General features: G+C 46.7%; 1 protein-coding gene across 7 annotated transcripts in view; it reads left to right on the top strand.

Annotated features, from left to right (window-relative positions):
- The window catches only part of kank2 (KN motif and ankyrin repeat domains 2), a 154,772-nt gene that overhangs the window by 69,360 nt on the left and 66,546 nt on the right, over window positions 1–18,866 (top strand). For all 7 annotated transcript variants that reach the window (XM_078234907.1, XM_078234910.1, XM_078234912.1 and 4 more), the window contains exon 2: window positions 3,296–3,443. The gene's annotated coding sequence lies outside the window, so the exon portion shown is untranslated. The remainder of the gene's footprint in view (window positions 1–3,295; window positions 3,444–18,866) is intronic.

Genomic DNA, 18,866 nt, shown 5'->3' with positions numbered 1-18,866 from the left:
CCTTAATTCCTTTACTGTTCAAAAATCTATCTATCTTTGCCTTAAAAACATTCAATGAGGTAGCCTCAACTGCTTCACTGGGCAGGGAATTCCACAGATTCACAACCCTTTGGGTGAAGAAGTTCCTCCTCAACTCAGTCCTAAATCTGCTCCCCCTTATTTTGAGGCCATGCCCCCTAGTTCTAGTTTCACCTGCCAGTGGAAACAACCTCCCTGCTTCTATCTTATCTATTCCCTTCATAACCTTATATGTTTCTATGAGATCTCCCCTCATTCTTCTGAATTCCAATGAGTATCGTCCCAGTCTACTCAGCCTCTCCTCATAAGTCAACTCTGAAATCAACCTAGTGAATCTCCTTTGCACCCCCTCCAGTGCCAGTATATCCTTTCTCAAGTAAGGAGACCAAAACCATACACAGTACTCCTGGTGTGGCCTCACCAGCACCTTATACAGCTGCAACATAACCTCCTTGTTTTTAAACTCCATCCCTCAAGCAAAGAAGGAAAAAAAATTCTATTTGCCTTCTTAATTACCTGCTGCACCTGCAAACCAACTTTTTGCAATTCTTACACAAGGACACCCAGGTCCCCCTGCACAGCAGCATGCTGCAATTTTTTACCATTTAAATAATAGTCCATTTTGCTGTTATTCCTCCAAAATGGATGACCTCACATTTACCAACATTGTATATGGTTCAGGGACACCTTTTGGGTGAAGAAGGATGCTCTTTGGAATTGTTAAACGTTGCCATGAAGGTGCATTAAAAGTGCATAAACTCATTGGAACTATTAAGAGACCTGTCAAAAGTGGCAAAAGCAACTGTCAAGCTGTTAAGACATTTAAAACACCTGTGCTTTAAATATTTGGGGAAAAAATGTGTAGAGTGTTTTTTTAAAAATTGCTTGCTATTTCACTGTTGACATAAACCTTAGGGTTGTCATTACTGGATTAGTGCTGCATGACTGATTTCACAGTCTTACATTATCACAGTGGAGTGCCTGCTGATTGACAGCTGCGAATAGTTATAGACTCTCAAAGTAGAACTACGAATTCCAATGTTTGTTTTTATAAAGGACTAAGTACTTGAATGAAAGGGACTATGTAGTTGAAGGAAAGTAAATGTAGTGAATGGTTTTATTAACAAAAGTTTCTTTTTCAAAATCAAGTTTGCAATATACACTTAGATCTTTATTCTATTTAATCTCCGGGCCCTGTGTCTGCCCAATGGTGGATACTGGGTGAGTTGGCATGGAGGGTGTAAGTGCCAGGTATGGTGGGTGAGGATCATGGGCTGGCATAAGTAAGAACTAAATTGGCATGGGGCTATAAAGGGCCAGAAGGGTGGGTAGATGGGCATGGAGGGTATGAGGAGCCATGGGTTTGCATGGATGGATCACAGGGCTATAAGGGGTGAGGAGGACTGGTTTTTTTTTAACAAAGTCTTAGACCTGATGCTGGTGCACCGAGCAAGCCTTCCGCCCAGCACTTCTCCACATCCAGCAGCTTCCTCGTTATTTCTGGACTGCCTGTCATAACACCCACTTCCCCCCAGCCTTCGAACCCAAAATCCAACATTTGGGGCCACTGTAATAGACTGCGCTCACAGTATGTGATACACCAGCCCACGTGGGCATGTCTTTATAGATATCTTTGTAGACCTTGACCACCTGGAGCTTAGGTACAACAGTGCGAGGATCTCTCATGTCCATGATTTTTTTTTATTCATTCGTGGGACATGGGCGTCGCTGGCTGGCCAGCATTTATTGCCCATCCCTAGTTGCCCTTTGAGAAGGTGGTGGTGAGCTGCCTTCTTGAATCGCTGCAGTCCTTGTTCTGTGGGTTGACCCACAATATCGTTAGAGAGGGAATTCCAGGATTTTGATCCAGCGACTGTGAAGGAAAGGCTGATATATTTCCAAGTTATTGATGGTTTGAGTTCATGTCTGGGGTGAAGATACCCCAGCATTGGGTAATTTTTGGATGTCGGCCTTGTTAGCACTTTATCCTCTGGCTCAGAAGGTTGTGGGTTCAAGTGCCACTTAATATACTTGAGCACAAAGGCCAGGCTTGGCGCTCCCACTGCAGTACTGAGGAAGTGCTGCACAGTTGGAGGTGCCATCTTTAGGATGAGATGCGCTGAGGCTCTGCCCACCATCTTCAACGAGAATGTAAAGGATCCCAAGGCAATCTTCAAAGGAGAGCAGGAGATGGAGTTGTCCCTGGTGTCCTAGCCCATATTTAGCCCCACTCAGTGTCACCAAAACAGATGGTCGGGTTTTCCTCACATTGCTGCCTGTGGGATCTTGCTGTGCGCAACTTACCTGTTGTGCGTGCTTCCTACATTACAACAGTGACCACATCTCAGTGAAGTCCAAAGATGTGCAGGTTAGGTGGACTGGCCACGCTAAATTGCTTCAAGTTTTGAGGTATCCAGATCACCAACAGGCTGTTCTGGTTCCCCCCTATGCCGACACTATAGTTAAGAAAGCCCACCAACGCCTCTACTTTCTCAGAAGACTAAGGAAATTTGGCATGTCAGCCACGACTCTCACCAACTTTTACAGATGCACCATAGAAAGCATTCTTTCTGCTTGTATCACAGCTTGGTATGGCTCCTGCTCTGCCCAAGACCGCAAGAAGCTACAGAAGGTCATGAATGTAACCCAAACCATCACGCAAACCAGGCTCCCATCCATTGACACTGTCTACACTTCCCACTACCTCAGCAAAGCAGCCAGCATAATTAAGGACCCCACACACCCCGGACATTCTCTCTTCCACCTTCTGTCAGGAAAAAGATACAAAAGTCTGAAGTCACGTATCAACCAACTCAAGAACAGCTTCTTCCGTGCTGCTGTCAGACTTTTGAATGGACTTACCTTGCATTAAGTTGATCTTTCTCTACACCCTAGCTTTGACTGTAACACTACATTCTGCACTCCCTCCTTTCCTTCTCTATGAACAGTATGCTTTGTCTGTATAGCGCGCAAGAATCAATATTTTTCAGTCTATACCAATACATGTGACAGTAATAAATCAAATAAAAAAATTGCCCCTTAGCGTCGAAAGACAGGTAAGTTAGGTAGATTGGCCATGGTAAATGCACCGGTAATGGGATTGGACGGAGGGGAGGGTCCAGGTTGGATGCTGTTTCAGAGGGTTGGTGCCGACTCAATAGGCCAAATGGCTTCTTTCAGCGCTGTTCTAAGTGCTTCATTGGCTGTAAAGTGCTCTGAGGTATCCTGAGGATGTAAAAGGCACTATGTAATCAGAGTTCTTCCTTCACTCCTCCAGGTGTGTGGAATATCTGAACTGAGTACAGACCTGGGACCCCTGTGGAACTGTCACGGAACACGCCAATGTTAAGGTTCACAGAAGCTGCTGTCTCTCTTGGACCCTAGATGAACGCAGACTACTGAGCTACGTCTAAACATTCGCAAAGGTATTAACAGCCACATCCATGAGCCTCATTTCCTCTGTTCAGCCATCCACCATTTGTCATTGATAAGCCAGAGACGTTAAAGTTTATAAGTGTATGTATTAGTGTCACAAGTCGGCTTACATTAACACTGCAATGAAGTTACTGTGAAAATCCCCCAGTCGCCACACTCCAGCGCCTGTTCGGGTACACCTAAGGAGAATTTAGCACGACCAATTAACCTAACTAGTACGTCTTTCGGACTGTGGGAGGAAACCGGAGCACCTGGAGGAAACGCACACAGACACGGGGAGAAGGTGCAGACTCTGCACAGACAGTGACCCGAGCCAGGAATCGAACCGGGGTCCCTAGCGCTGTGAGGCAGCAGTGCTAACCACTGTGCCACAATGCTGTCCCAAACTGCTGCCCCATCCAACTCCTGGGGTGGGATTTTACGACCTCACTCATCCCAAAACCATAAAATCCCGCCCGAGGTCAACGGACCTTCCCATTGTCCGCCCCTCACCCACTCCGATTCCCGTGGCGGGGCCGGATGGTAAAATTCCGGCCATGATCCTTCCTCTCTCACGAGGTGACCCCCAATCCCACCCCTTCCTGGATATTAACGGGGTGAATCGTAGAATCCACACAGTGCAGAAGGAGGCCCATCGAGCCTGCACTGACAACAATCCCATCCAGGCCCTAGTAACCCCACGTATTTACCCTGCTAGTCTCCCTGACACTAAGGGGCAATTTATCATGGCCAATCAGCCTATCCTGCACATCTTTGGGGTTTGGAAGGAAACCGGAGCACCCGGAGGAAACCCTCACAGACACGGGGAGGATGTGCAAACTCCACACAAAGAACAATACAGCACAGGAACAGGCCCTTCGGCCCTCCAAGCCTGCGCCACTCATGTGCCCAACTAGACCATTCGTTTGTATCCCTCTATTCCCAGTCTGTTCATGTGGCTATCTAGATAAGTCTTAAACGATCCCAGCGTGTCCACCAAAGAACAAAGAACAATACAGCACAGGAACAGGACAATACAGCACAGACAGTGACCCGAGGCTGGAATTGAACCCGGGTCCCTGGCGCTGTGTGGCAGCAGTGCTAACCACTGTGTTGCCCTGACTCAATTTTACTCTAGGTGTCATGGAGGTCAAATGACGGGCACGACACCCAGAGACTAAAGTGTACACTTGAATATACTTCCCCTAACCCATGGGATGGTAAGATATCAGAATGACACGGGGTGAATGTTGCAAATCGCTCAGATGATCCCAATTATGCCAGAAAACAGCTGCTGGGCTTTGGTTATATTTATAGTCCCATCACAGCCCATCGACCACCCCCCCCCCCCCCCCCCGCAAGACAGTGTCCATGGTAACAACACCACATCCTTAATTAAGGTTGGAGAGGCGGAGCCACGGGCTTTGCTGCGGGAATGAACATTTCCTGTTATAATTACAGTAGCTCATTGATAATCCAAAGTCTGTGAGAACAAATCTCCCAGAAAGGATGCCAGGGCAGAGACATCTCACAAAACAGGATTCCTATCATTACAGAGGGAAAAGGCTGCAGAGATGCTTTACCAGCGCAGCACCAGGGACTTTAGTTAATGTGGAGAGACTGGAGAAGCTTGGGATTGTTCTCCTTGGAGCAGGGAAGGTGAAGGGAAGGTATTAATAGACGCATTTAATATTATGAAGGCTTTGGAGAGGCTAAATAAGGATGGACTGTTTTCTCTGGTTAAGAGGGCCAGGAACCAGAGGACACTGATTTAAAGTAACAGGCAATAAAACTGGAGGGGAGATGTAGAAATTACTTTCGCAGTGAGTTAATACGATTTGGAACGTACTGCCTGAAACAGCTTCGGCAGTAACTTTCCAAAGGAAATTGAATAAATACCCTGATAAAGAAATATTTGCAGGGCTATGGGGAAAGGAACAGAGGAATGGGGCTAATTGGATAACGCTTTCAAAGAGCTGGCACAGGGTCGATGGGCTGAATGGCCTCCTTCTATGCTGTAAGATTTTATCAATATAATATCAGGATTGAAACAAGGGGCAGCACGGTGGCACAGTGGTTAGTGCTGCTGCCTCACAGCGCCAAGGACCCAGGTTCAATTCCGGCCTCGGCTCACTGTCTGTGTGGAGTTTGCACGTTCTCCCTGTGTCTGCGTGGGTTTCCTCCGGGTGCTCGCGTTTCCTCCCACAGTCCAAAAGATGTGCGGATTAGGTGGATTGGCCGTGCTAAATTGGCCCTAGTGCCAGGGGGATTAGCAGGGTAAATGTGTGGGGTTACATGAATAGGACCTGGGTGGGATTGTGGTCGGTACAGGCTTGATGGGCCGAATGGCCTCCTTCTGCACTATAGGGATTCAATGAAAGTGGCTCTAAAAGCTACCAGGTCCAAAGGAGATGGGAGTATCCTTACCGCGCTCCTGAATTTTATACCCCTGTGCCAGGGAGTCTTTATGAATTAATATTTGTTCACGGAGTGCACAATTTTGCTGATACTTCAATCCCTGGAATGTTTTAGTTTCCTGTATCTTTTTAACCAGAAGGACATCTGGCCTGAGGATATCTGTGGGGGCCTTTTACGGGTGGGGATGTCCCAGTTTTATTGAGGGAGTGGGGGTTAGTGGTCCAATTTCCCACCATGCCTTGCTGGGTCCCAGCATGACCTGCCTTGTGTTAACTCCGCAGGAGTTGAGAATTTTGTTGTTTTGATTCAATGAAAAAAAATCCCAAAAGAATGTGTCAAACTTTTGTTTTCCCTTTATCCTATCATGGGATGTGGGTGTTGCCGGCAAGGCCAGCATTTGTTGCCCATCCCTAATTGCCCTTGAGCTGAGTGGCTCGCTACGGATCTGGAGACCACAAGTACACCAGACCAGGTAACAATGGCAGGTTTCCAACTCGCTGGGTTTTTACAACAAGCAGTGATAGTTGTCATGGTCACCATTACTGAGAAAAGCTTTCAATTTCAGATTTTTATTAATTGAATTTTAAGCTCCACCAGCTGCCTGAGTGGGATTTGAACCCATGTTCCCACAGCATTTAGCCTAGGCTGAGTCCAGTGGCATTACCACTTGGCCGCCATCTCCCACCATGGTGCCATCCTCCCCAAACATCAGAAGGGGGGCAGGCGATGGCCTAGTGGTATTGTCGCTAGACTATTAATCCAGAAACTCAGCTAATGTTCTGGGGACCCGGGTTCGAATCCCGCCACGGCAGATGGTGGAATTTGAATTCAACAAAAAATATCTGGAATTGAGAATCTACTGATGACGATGAAACCATTGTCGATTGTCAGAAAAACCCATCTGGTTCACTAATGTCACAGTAACTTCAAGCCTACTTGTGACAATAATAAATAAATAAACTTTAATGTCCTTCAGGGAAGGAAATTTGCTGTCTTTATCTGATCTGGCCTACATGTGACTCCAAAGCCAAAGCAATGTGGTTGTCACTCAACTGCCCTCTGAAATGATCTCGCAAGCAATTTTGTTTTATTCATTTGTGGGACATGGGTGTCGCTGGCTGGGCCAGCATTTATTGCCTATCCCTAGTTGCCCTTGGAGGGCAGTTGAGAGTCAACCACATTGCTGTGGCTCTGGAGTCACATTAGGCCAGACCGGGTAAGGACGGCAGATTTCCTTCCCTAAAGGACATTAGTGAACCAGATGGGTTTTTCCAACAATGGTTCCATCGTCATGAGTAGATTCTTAATTTCAGATTTTCTTTTAATTTACTTCAAATTCCACCATCTGCCGTGGCAGGATTCGAACCCGGTCCCCAGAACATTAGCTGAATTTCTGGATTAATAGTCTATACCACAAGGTCATTGCCTCCCCTTAAGCCGTTCAGTGCAAGAGCAACTAGGCAATAAATGCTGGCCAGCCAACGACGCCCAAGTCTCACAAATGAATTTAAAAAAGGTTTAGACCCTAGCAAATCATGCTGACATGACCTTTCAGAGTGGTGACCAATAAACTAACCCTGGACACAGACTTTGCTGCTGTTCCCTGCTTCGAAAGGTTGTGGAGTGAACTGGGAGAGCTGTTTAATATGATCGAAAGGGCTCGATCCAGAGGAACTGTTTTTTTTCTGCTGGGGGAGTCCAGAACAAGGGGGGGCATTAGCTCTAACATCCAGGTAGGATGTGTGGAACCATGATTTCACCAAAAACGGGAGTGGGAATCTGAAATGCACTCCCCCAAGAAACCGTGGTGACCGGGAATCAGTTGAACATTCCAAAACAATTTCCTTCCCTAAAGGACGTTAGTGAACCAGATGGGTTTTTCCGAGCATCGACAATGGTTTCATGGCCATCAGTAGGTTCTTAATTCCAGATATTTTTTATTGAATTCAAATTCCACCATCTGCCGTGGCGGGATTCGAACCCGGGTCCCCAGAACATTAACTGAGTTTCTGGGTTAATAGCCTAGCGATAATACCACTAGGACATCACCTCCCCCCTTATTCAGACACAGTCGGAATACTAGGATGTTTTGGAACTGTTGTCGAATGTTACAGAAACAAGGCGGGCTAGTTGTCATTAGAATACAAATTAGCCAAGATCTAATTGAGTGATGGATTCGGATTTGGGGTGGGGTTGGGGATAGGGACTGAATATCTTCCCCCCTTTCCTTTTGGATTCTGAAATTCCAAAGATGCATTTCAGGGGGAAGCTAGATAGACATGATGGAGAAAGGAATGTTGATGTAGTTAGCGATGGGAGGAGCCTTGCACAAGCACTGCCGTGGGGACAGACCTGTTGGACAAGTTAACCTATGCTGTAAATATGATGTTACTTTCAGAAAACTGGCATGGTTGGCAAGAGTGTGGCAGGCTTGGCAGCTTGTTGGTCTCCTGCTGTTCTACTAGTTCGTTTAGGAGGTGCCACTCTGTGTTATGACACACGGGGTGTAAGGAATACAGAAAGGGCAAATAATTTAATAGCTGGATTGGGCTATTGGTTATACAGTGACAGGGAGAGGCTGCAGAATGCTGCAAATGGTAACTCTTTAAGCTGAGCATAAAATGCAGTTTTTGTAAAGTGCAATTTTAAAGTCTCGACAGCCAGTGATCAGTGAAGCTGAGTGGAAGGGTTAGCAAGAAATGGGAAACAGAGAGGGAGATGGGCTGTTGTACAGAGAGGGTGGAATAGAGAGACGGAGGGAGGGTCAAATGGAGGGAAAGAGAGGTGGACGGAGAGAAGGGAAGAGAAGTGGATGGAGTGAAGGGGAGAAGGACTGACAGAGAGAAGGGGGAAGAGGAGAAGGGCGGAAGAAGGAGGGTGTGGATGGGCAGAGAGGGAGGGAGAGAGTGTGAGGGAGGGGGTGAAGTAGAGAAGGAGCAGGGCCAACAGCGAGACAGACAGACAGAGAAAATAGTCAAAGACATAGGTAAGAAACAGAGAGTGGTGACAAGAGGATCAGAGAGAGAGAAAGAAGGGCAGAGAGAAAGACATAGTGAGAAGATCATAGAATCCCTACAGTGCAGCAGGAGGCCATTCGTCCCATCGAGACTGCACCGCCAAAGATCTCACTGAGGCCCTATCCCCGTAACCCTACGCATTTACCCTGCTAATCCCCCTGACACTAAGGGACAATTTAGCATGGCCAATCCACCTAACCTGCACATCTTTGGAATGTGGGTGGAAACCAGAGGAAACCCACGCAGACACGGGGAGAATGTGCAAACTCCACACAGTCACCCAAGGCCGGAATTGCACCCGGGTCCTTGGCGCTGTGAGGCAGCGGTGCGAACCACTGTGCCACCGAGCTGCCCCGAAAAAGACAAAGACAGATAAAAAAACAAGGAGCACGAGACCAAAGGGAGGGAGACAGATAAACAGAGTGAGACACAGAGGGTTGACAGAGAGAGAGAGACAGCTATTCAGAGACATAGTGGGGAAGTAATTAGTTATTTCCCTTAGTATGACAGAGTGCTTTCATAACAGATATTTAGGAAGAGAGATTGGAGGAGTTGATATCTGGTAATAATTTATCAGAATGTAAAAACTAAACACTCGGACCGTGGCATTCACAATGTGTTTCCTGCTAGTCGATGTCTTCTGTAATTCTTCATTTTGTTCTGGGACCCTTGCTGTTTGTCATTTTCATAAATGACCTGGATGAGGAAGTGGAAGGATGGGTTGGTAAGTTTGCCGACGACACGAAGGTTGGTGGGGTTGTGAATAGTCTGGAGGGATGTCAGAAGTTACAGAGGGACATAGATAGGATGCAAGACTGGGCAGAGAAGTGGCAGATGGACTTCAACCCAGATAAATGCGTAGTGGTCCATTTTGGCAGGTCAAATGGGATGAAGGAGTACAATATAAAGGGAAAGACTCTTAGTACTGTAGAGCATCAGAAGGACCTTGGGGTCCGGGTCCATAGGACTCTAAAATCGGCCTCGCAGGTGGAGGAGGTGGTTAAGAAGGCGTATGGTGTGCTGGCCTTTATCAATCGAGGGATTGAGTTTAGGAGTCTGGGGATAATGATGCAGCTATATAAGACCCTCGTCAGACCCCACTTGGAGTACTGTGCTCAGTTCTGGTTGCCTCATTACAGGAAGGATGTGGAAAAGATTGAAAGGGTGCAGAGGAGATTTACAAGGATGTTGCCTGGATTGAGTGGCATGCCTTATGAGGATAGGCTGAGGGAGCTCGGTCTTTTCTCCTTGGAGAGACGTAGGATGAGAGGAGACCTAATAGAAGTATATAAGATGTTGAGAGGCATAGATCGGGTGGACTTTCAGAGGCTTTTTCCCAGGGTGAAAATGGCTGCTGCGAGAGGACACAGGTTTAAGGTGCTGGGGGGTAGGTACAGGGGAAATGTTAGGGGGAAGTTTTTCACACAGAGGGTGGTGGGCGAGTGGAATCGGCTGCCGTCAGTGGTGGTGGAGGCAAACTCAATAGGGTCTTTTAAGAGACTCCTGGATGAGTACATGGGACTTAATAGGATGGAGGGTTATAGGTAGGCCTAAAAGGTAGGGATATGTTCGGCGCAACTTGTGGGGCCGAAGGGCCTGTTTTGTGCTGTAGTTTTTCTATGTTTCTAAAGTTTAAAGTTCATTTATTAGTTTCTCAAGTAGGTTTGCATTGGGGCGGCACGGTGGTTGGCACTGCTGCCTCACAGCGCCAGGGACCCGGGTTCGATTCCTGGCTTGGCTCACTGTCTGTGAGGAGTCTGCAAGTTCTTCCCGTGTCTGTGTGGGTTTCCCCCGGGTGCTCCGGTTTCCTCCCACAGTCTGTGTGGAGTTTGCACATTCTCCCCGTGTCTGGGTGCATTGGCCGTGCTAAATTCTCCCTCAGTGTACCCGAACAGGCGCCGGAGTGTGGCGACGAAGGGATTTTCACAGTAACTTCATTGCAGTGTTAATGTAAGCCTACTTGTGACACGAATAAATAAATTAACATTAACACTGCAATGAAGTTACTGTGAAAATCCCCTAGTCGCCACATTCCGGCGCCTGTTCGGGTACACTGAGGGAGAATTTAGCATGCACCTAACCAGCACATCTTTTGGACTTGAATATATTCAGCTGCGATGCTGAGGTCCCTCAATAGTTTACCAGGAAAGCCCTCTGCCTTCCTCCCCAGTCGGCTGTATGGGTGCCACCTTCTCAGCCGGGTCCGACATGGGACTTGGCAGGTCCAGAAATAGAAAAGTGTAGAGAATGAGGGAGCTGTAATACTGTTGCCCAGCAGGGATCAAACTCAGGCCACCCTGGCACGTCTGATTCACAATGGCCAAGAAAAGGGCTCTTCATCCTCACTGGGATGCAAGCCAGATCCTAGAGTGCGAAAGGGGGGGGGACGGATCGACTCCACTCTGATCCCTGTGACTGGACTGCATCTGAACACTGCCCCACCCACCCAGAGTCGATAGGTCAATATTGTAGCACTCTGCGACCCAGCCACTGGCGATATATTGCCTTTCTTTATGGGGTTTTTAAGTACCATTTAACTGCTCCTTTTATTTATTTTTAATAAAGATGAGCTATTTTCCCTTTTGACCTCAGACATCCTGAGCTGTTCGCATTCCAGCCTCAGATCTGAGGGTGTTTCTGTCTGGGTCAGCACTCAATCCTCAAAGGACTAAAGTCAACTTACTACAAAGAAATCCCCTTTAATCAGTTTGCTTTCCTGAGGATTCTAGCTGGAGCAGGAGAGATTGATACCAGCTGACTGGGGTCAGTAGATATTAGACGCGCAGAGCGACTATTAGACCCATTGTCACAGATACAAGGCTGATTCCAGATTAGCACCACCATTTTGTGGGACTTGGTTTAATTCTAAGATGATTCCAATTGTAAATAAGTTCTGCTTCACGTCCAACATCAAATGATAAGAGCACATTAGAAGGCCATTCAGCCCGTTGTGTCAGTGCCAGCCCTCTACAAGAGCAACCCTCTTCTTCCCCCTCGTCTGCCTCACCCCTGAAGGCCTGAAGATTTTTTCCTCTACAGAAAATTGTCCAGTTCTCCTAAAAACCACAATTGAATCCGCCTCCATCACAGTCAGCCAGCACATTCCAGTGCTAACCACACGCTGTGTTAAAAAGGTTTTTTTCCTCACGCCACCATTGCTTCCTTTGCCAATCACATTAAATTGGTGTCCCCTGATTCTCGATCTTCCTGCTAATATAATTCGCATGGTGTGTGTGGCTCAGATTCACTTTCTTCATGTCACAAGATTTATAATTCACTGTGTGCAAAGTTAAAGTTTATTTATTAGTGTCACAAGTAGGCTTACATTAACACTGCAGTGAAGTTACTGAGAAAATCCCCCAGTTGCCACACTCCGGTGCCTGTTCGGGTACACTGAGGGAGCATCTACCTAACCAGCACGTCTTTCGGATTGTGGGAGGAATCCGGAGGAAACTCACGCAGACACGGAGAGAATGTGCAGACTCCGCACAGACAGCGACCCAAGCCGGGAATCGAGCCCAGGTCCCTCTTGCTGTGAGGCAGCAGTGCTAACCACTGTGCCACCCATATGGATGTGTGTGCTATTGACTTAACATATTCACACACTCATCTTATACATTTAAGTATTTTAGAAAGGTCAAACTTTAATGGTGTCGAGCTCTGGTCCAGTTCTTGTTTGCACACCGGCTGATCTGCTGTGATTATGCCTCTCCAGAGACTATGCAATTGGTATGACTGTCTACATGAGTCCCAGCGCAGAGCTTCTATCATTTTAATCAGCCACTGGGAATGATATAATATACCAATACTCGCTGCCGGGGGAGGTAGTGGACGCAGATACAATAGTGATTTTTAAGGGGCGTCTTGACAAATACATGAATAGGATGGGAATAGAGGGATATGGTCCCCGGAAGGGTAGGGGGTTTTAGTTCAGTCGGGCAGCATGGTCGGTGCAAGCTTGGAGGGCCGAAGGGCCTGTTCCTGTGCTGTAATTTTCTTTGTTCCTTTTCTTTGATTGTTCCTTTTCTTTGGAATATTGTGTACAGTTCTGGGCGCCACACGATATGAAGGATGTGAACACTTTGGAGAGAGAGAGTGATGCCCTTCCTTTCTGTAGCCACATCCCAGGATTCCACACTGGATATCCTATTATGAGCTTTCCTCATCATGAAAGGGGATGAAAGGGAAAAGGTTTGGTCCAATGGGATTCTATGCAGTGGGAGTGAATGGGAAGGGATTTGGTCCATTAGAATTCTGTGTTTTGCTGCACTATTTGTTAATTTGGAGTTAAGTACGGTTGATTTGTTTTGTTGATACTGAGCCACCCCCTCTTTACCTCTGTGGCTGGCTAAAAACATAATACATCAGTTTCCTCCCATGGGTTGAACTGATGTCTAAACGCTACTCAAAGTTATGCAGGAGCTTTACTCTGTATCTAACCCCGTGCTGTACCTGTTCTGGGAGTGTTTGATGGGGACAGTGTAGAGGGAGCTTTACTCTGTATCAAACCCCGTGCTGTACCTGTCCTGGGAGAGTTTGATGGGGACAGTGTAGAGGGAACTTTACTCTGTATCGAACCCCTTGCTGTACCTGTCCTGTAAGTGTTTAATGGGGACAGTGTAGAGGGAGCTTTACTCTGTATCTAACCCCGTGCTATACCTGTCCTGGGAGTGTTTGATGGGGGACAGTGTAGAGGGAGCTTTACTCTGTATCCAACACCGTGCTGTATCTGTCCTGGGAATGTTTGATGGGACGGCACGGTGGTTAGCACTGCTGCTTCATAGCACATGGGACCTGGGTTCGAGTCCAGCCTCGGGTGACTATCTGTGTGGAATTTGCACGTTCTCCCTGTGTATGCGTGGGTTTCCTCTGGGTGCTCCGGTTTCCTCCCACACTGCAAAGATGTGCAGGTTAGGTTGATGAAAATGCAAAATTGACTCTTATTGTCTGGGGGATTAGCAGGGTAAATATGTGGGGTCACAGGGATAGGGCCTTGGTGAGATTAGTTGTCGGTGCAGGCTTGATGGGCTGAATGGCCTCTTTCTATACTGCAGGGATTCTATGGGACAGTATAGAGGGAGCTTTACTCTGTATCTAACCCCGTGCTGTTCCTGTCCTGGGAGTGTTTGATGGGGACAGTGTAGAGGGAGCTTTACTCTGTATCTAACCCCGTGCTATACCTGTCCTGGGAGTGTTTGATGGGGGACAGTGTCGAGGGAGCTTTACTCTGTATCTAACCCCGTGCTGTACCTGTCCTGGGAGTGTTTGATGGGGGACAGTGTAGAGGGAGCTTTACTCTGTATCTAACCCCGTGCTGTACCTGTCCTGGGAGTGTTTGATGGGGGGCAGTGTAGAGGGAGCTTTACTCTGTATCTAACCCCGTGCTATACCTGTCCTGGGAGTGTTTGATGGGGGACAGTGTCGAGGGAGCTTTACTCTGTATCTTGCCCCATGCTGTATTTGCCCTGAATGTGAAACATTTGAGACGTGATGGGGAGTTGTTCAGATGCTGGCTGACAATTGCAGGGTTAAACTTTCTCAATCAAGTCCTCTTTTTGTTTCACTGTTGTAAGAGTCTAATTTTCTCTCAGGCCTGAAGTTCTACCGCGCTTCCCACAATCTATTTCCTCCCTCTTATTACAGCATTGGCACATCCCCTGAGAGACTGTGCCAATGGTGGTGGTGCGGGGGGGGGGGGGGGGGGGGGGGGGGGCGGTTAGGGGTAGATCAACAACTGTTCCAGATGTGTTGCACACTGCATCTGGACAATGATAGTGAGAGAGGAGATGAAAATGACATATCCTGAACATTATTGAAATGTTGGTTGAAGCAATGTGGCTATAATTTTAAAAATTCTTTTTACCTCTTTCTGACCATGTAATCTCAGCCGAATATTTATCTTCATTTCCCTGAAGATAAGCTTGGGAGACCAAAACAACCTCTGTGTTTATATTTCTGCTGCTTATTAATGTCACAGCCTGCCTGTCGTCCAGAGTGCCACGGTCAACATTAAGTACCCCGGGTTGGATGTAGGGTTGGCAATTCTGGATATACTCCGGAAGTTTCCATCCTACAAAAGCGAGGAAGTTGTGCTGAATTTATATAAGACCTCAGCTAGAATATTGTGTACAGTTCTGGGCGCCACACTTTGGAGAGAGAGAGAGTGCAGAGGAGGTTTGCAGTAATGATTCCAGGGATGAGAAACTTCAGTTATGAGCATAGGACAGTTTTCTGATCCCCTGAGACTTTTCCAGAATTGGAAAATTGCTACCAGTGCATCCATTATCTCTGTAGCTACTTCCTTTAACCCAGCAGATCGCAGGGACTTATTGGCTTTTAGTCCTATTAGTTACCTTCATATTTTTTTCTTGTGATGGATATTGTATTCCTTTCCTCACCTCCTGGGTTATTTAGTATTTTTGGAATGTTATTTATACCTTCTACCAAAAAGACTGACAGAGTATTTGTTTAACTCCTTTGCCATTTCCTAGTTCCCCACTATTGTTTACCCAGTCTCATTCTCTAAGGAGCCTATGTTCACTTTGGCCTCTCTCTTCCTTCTTTATACTTTTTGATTTGATTTATTATTGTCACATGTATTGGGATACAGTGAAAAGTATTGTTTCTTGCGCACTATACAGACAAAACATACCGTTCATAGAGAAGGAAAGGAGAGAGTGCAGAATGTAGTGTTACAGTCATAGCTAGGGTGGAGAGAAAGATCAACTTAATGCGAGATAGGTCCATTCAAAAGTCTGACGGCAGCAGGGAAGAAGCTATTCTTGAGTTGGTTGGTACATGACCTCAGATTTTGTATCTTTTTCCTGACGGAAGAAGGTGGAAGAGAGAATGTCCGGGATGCGTGGGGTCCTTAATTATGCTGGCTGCTTTGCCGAGGCAGCGGGAAGTGTAGACAGAGTCAATCGTTTAAGGAATATTTTACTGTCTGTTTTTATATTACTTCCTAGTTTACCCTCGTTGTTTATCTTAACCATTGTTATTTTTTTGATCATCTTTTGTTGGCTTTAAATCCTCTGGATTACCACTAATCTTTGTCACATCGTATGTTTTTTTTCTTTCAATTTAATACTATCATTAACTTGCTTGGTTAACCATGGTTGATTTATCCCCTCCCTAGAATCCTTATTCCTCACTGGATTATATCTCCTTTGTGAGTCATGAACTATTTTCTTGAACATCTGCCAATGCTGGTCAACTTTCTTTTCTGCTAAACTCCTTTTCCCAGTCCACTGCAGCCAACTCTGCCCTTGTTGCTTTGTAATTACCCTTATTTAAGTTCAGCACAGGATTTGAGTATAGGAATATAGATATTTTACTGCAGTTGTACAGGGCGTTGATGAGGCGGCACCTGGAGTATTGTGTGCAGTTTTAGTGTCCTTATCTGAAGAAGGAGGTCCTTGCTATAGAGGGAGTACAGCGAAGGTTTACCAGGCTGATTCCTGGGATGACAGGTCTGTCATTTGAGAAAAGACTAAGTCAGTTAGGATTATATTCATTGCGGGGCGGTACGGTGGCACAGCTGTTCGTGTTGCTACCGCACAGTTCCAAGGACCCAGGTTCAATTCCAGCCTGGGGTCACTGTCTGTGTGGAGTTTGCATGTTCTCCCCATATCTTTGTGGATTTCCTTCAGATGCTCCGGTTTCCTCCCACAGTCCAAAGATGTGCAGGTTAGGCTGATTGGCCCTAGTAAATTGACCCATGGTGTCAGGGGGACTAGCAAGGTAAATATGTGGGGTTATGAGGATAGGGCCTGGGTGGGATTGTGGTCAGTGCAGCCTCAATGGGCCAAAAGGCCCCCTTCTGCACCATAGGGATTTGATGATTCTATGGGTTTAGAAGAGTGAAAGGGGATCTCATAGAAACTTATAAAATTCTAACAGGGTTAGACAGAGCAGATTCAGAAAGAATGTTCCCGATGGTGGGGGTGTCCAGAACTAGGGGGTCATAGTTTGAGGATAAGGGATAAACCTTTTAGAACTGAGGTGAAGAGAAATTTCTTCACCCAGAGGGTGGTGGAAATTCACTACCACAGAAAGTAGTTGAGGCCAAAGCATTGTGTGATTTCAAGAAGAAATTAGATATAGCTCTTGGGGCTAAAGGGATCAAGGGATATGGGGGGAGAGTCAGGATATTGAATTCGATGACCAGCCATGATCATAATGAATGGTGGAGCAGGCTCGAAGGGCCGAATGGCCTCCTCATACTACTATTTTCTATGTTTCTGACCCCTGGTTCTCGTTCTCAAGCAGAATGCTAAATTCTACCATAATATGGTCACTGTTTCCCAGGGGATCTTTTACTCAGATTGTTTATTAAACCTGCCTGATTACACATTATCAGATCCAATTCTGGATTTGAACTGCATCGTGTTGAGGGTTATCAGCCCTCCGGGATTAACATTGCGGATCAATCTCTTGGACACTGCTGCGTGCCTTCCTGAAGAAAAATCATGGGGACACTTTTTTTTAAAATGTCTTTGAACATTCCTCTTTACCAGGTATGAGAATATTAAAAATGGTGGGGGTGGGGACAGAAGGAGGCTGTTTGTCTGACAGTCAAGCATCACGGGTGGCACAGTGGTTAGCGCTGCTGCCTCACAGCGCCAGGGACCCGGGTTCAATTCCGGCCTCGGGTCACTGTCTGTGTGGAGTTTGCACATTCTCCCCGTGTCTGCGTGGGTTTCTTCTGGGTGCTCCAGTTTCCTCCCACAGTCCAAAGATGTGCGGGTTCAGTTGATTGGCCATGCTAAATTGACCCTTAGTGTCAGGGGGATTAGCAGGGTAAATATGTGGGGTTACAAGAATAGGGCCTGGGTGGGATTGTGGTCGGTGCAGACTCGATGAGCCGAATGGCCTCCTTCTGCACTGTAGGGAATCTATGATCATCCAATTGGGCAATGAGTCGCATTTGATTTGATTTATTATTGTCACATGTATTGGGATACAGTGAAAAGTATTGTTCCTTGCGCGCTGCACAGACAAAGCATACCGTTCATTGAGTACATAGGGGAAAAGGAAAGGTGAAGGTGCAGAATATAGTGTTAGTCATAGCTAGGGTGTAGAGAAAGATCAACTTAATATAAGGTAGGTCCATTCAAAAGTCTGATTATTGTCACATGTATTGGGATACAGTGAAAAGTATTGTTTCTTGCGCACTATACAGACGAAGCATACCGTTCATTGAGTACATTGGGGAGAAGGAAACAAGAGAGTGCAGAATGTAGTGTTACAGTCATAGCTAGGGTGTAGAGAAAGATCAACTTAATGCAAGGAAGGTCCATTCAAAAGTCTGATGGCAGCAGGGAAGAAGCTGTTCTTGAATCGGTTGGTACGTGACCTCAGACTTTTGCATCTTTTTCCCGACGGAAGAAGGTGGAAGAGAGAATGTCCGGGGTGCGTGGGGTCCTTGATTATGCTGGCTGCTTTGCCGAGGCAGCGGGAAGTGTAGACAGAGTCAATGGATGGGAGACTGGTTTGCGCGATAGGACTGGGCTGTGTTCACGACCCTTTGTAGTTTCTTGCGGTCTTGGGCAGAGCAAGTGCCATACCAAGCTGTGATACATCTGGAAAGGATGCTTTCTATGGCCATACCAAGCTGTGATACATCTGGAGAGGCTGCTTTCTATGGTGCATCTGTAATAATTGGCTCCCCAGTTGGTGTAAGAAGGCAGTGCGTCACAAGGATTGGGTGTGGTTGGCAGGTGAATAGCTGGAGTGCAGGGGCCAGTCAAACTCCAGGGATACATTTAATCACAGTTGGCAACTCTAATCGCATTCCAAGCTAGCTGTTTCAGAAGAAAATATTACGTGAGCTCGTCACTGAAACTGTTAAACAGTTGAGTTAACACAGGCCAGTGGACAGGGGTTGGGGCTGGGGTGGTGGTTGTCAGAGGTGATGTTTCTTTTTGCTGGGAGACACTTCGTGCTTTCGCACGGGCGCCTGATGAACTGAGAGAATCCCCACGGTTTGATGGGGGG

The sequence above is a fragment of the Mustelus asterias genome, chromosome 19 (assembly GCF_964213995.1).
Source record: "Mustelus asterias chromosome 19, sMusAst1.hap1.1, whole genome shotgun sequence".
Lineage (NCBI taxonomy): Eukaryota > Metazoa > Chordata > Chondrichthyes > Carcharhiniformes > Triakidae > Mustelus > Mustelus asterias.
Note: the sequence above shows the minus strand (reverse complement) of the source record. Positions and strands in the feature narration are given on the sequence as shown.